The sequence below is a fragment of the Gossypium arboreum genome, chromosome 8 (genome assembly GCF_025698485.1).
Source record: "Gossypium arboreum isolate Shixiya-1 chromosome 8, ASM2569848v2, whole genome shotgun sequence".
In the NCBI taxonomy this organism is placed as follows: domain Eukaryota; kingdom Viridiplantae; phylum Streptophyta; class Magnoliopsida; order Malvales; family Malvaceae; genus Gossypium; species Gossypium arboreum.
The window spans coordinates 69,217,666-69,218,549 of NC_069077.1; the positions used below are offsets into that span (position 1 = coordinate 69,217,666).

Genomic DNA, 884 nt, shown 5'->3' on the forward strand with positions numbered 1-884 from the left:
GAAGACGTGAACGAATAGCTCAGAGATAGAACGAGATGGACCTTCGAAATCAGAATCAAGACCAAGGTAATAAAGCCGAACATGTACGAAATCCTATCCTCATTGCCGATGATAGGGATCGATGCTTCAGATAATATACTGTGCCACTTTTCAATGAGTTAAATCCAAGATTTAGAAGCCCAGATATTAAGGCAACCCAATTCGAATTGAAACCAAAGATGTTTCGAATGCTACAAACGGTGGGCCAATTTAGTGGTATTCCCACGGAAGATCCACATCTCCACCTTTGATTGTTTATGGAGGTGAGTGATTCATTTAAGATAGCCGGTGTGACTGAAGACGCACTGAGGTTGAAGTTGTTTCCATACTCGTTGTGAGATCGAGCACGAGCATGGCTCAATTCATTGCCACCATGTTCTATATCTACGTGGCAAGAATTGGAAAAGAGATTTTTGGTTAAGTATTTCTTACCTAGCAAGAATGCTAAGTTGAGGAACGAGAATACAACTTTCTAACAATTAGATGACGAGTCTTTATATGAGGCTTAAGAGCGTTTCAAGAAGTTACATTGTAAATGTCCTCATCATGGCATTCCTCATTGTATCCAGTTGGAGACATTCTATAATGGTTTCAATGCACATACAAGATTGATGGTAGATGCTTCTATGAATGGTGCAATTTTGTCTAAGTCTTATAATGAGGCTTATGAGATTATCGAGAAGATCGGAAGCAATAACTATCAATGGCCAACAAATCAAATAGCTTTAGGAAGATGAGTAGCCGGAGTTCATGAAATTGATGCTCTCACTTCTTTATCAGCTTAGGAATCATCTATTTCCTCTATGTTAAATCAGTTTACCGCTAATAGTGCTAATAATTTTGCA

The 884-nt window shown here is 38.6% G+C and overlaps 1 non-coding gene across 1 annotated transcript; it reads right to left on the minus strand.

Moving 5' to 3' along the window:
- Positions 1–485: 485 nt before the first annotated feature.
- Positions 486–592, minus strand: LOC128279917 (small nucleolar RNA R71). Its single transcript, XR_008270102.1, has one exon. It is a non-coding gene; the product is annotated as a small nucleolar RNA R71 (small nucleolar RNA).
- Positions 593–884: the final 292 nt, after the last annotated feature.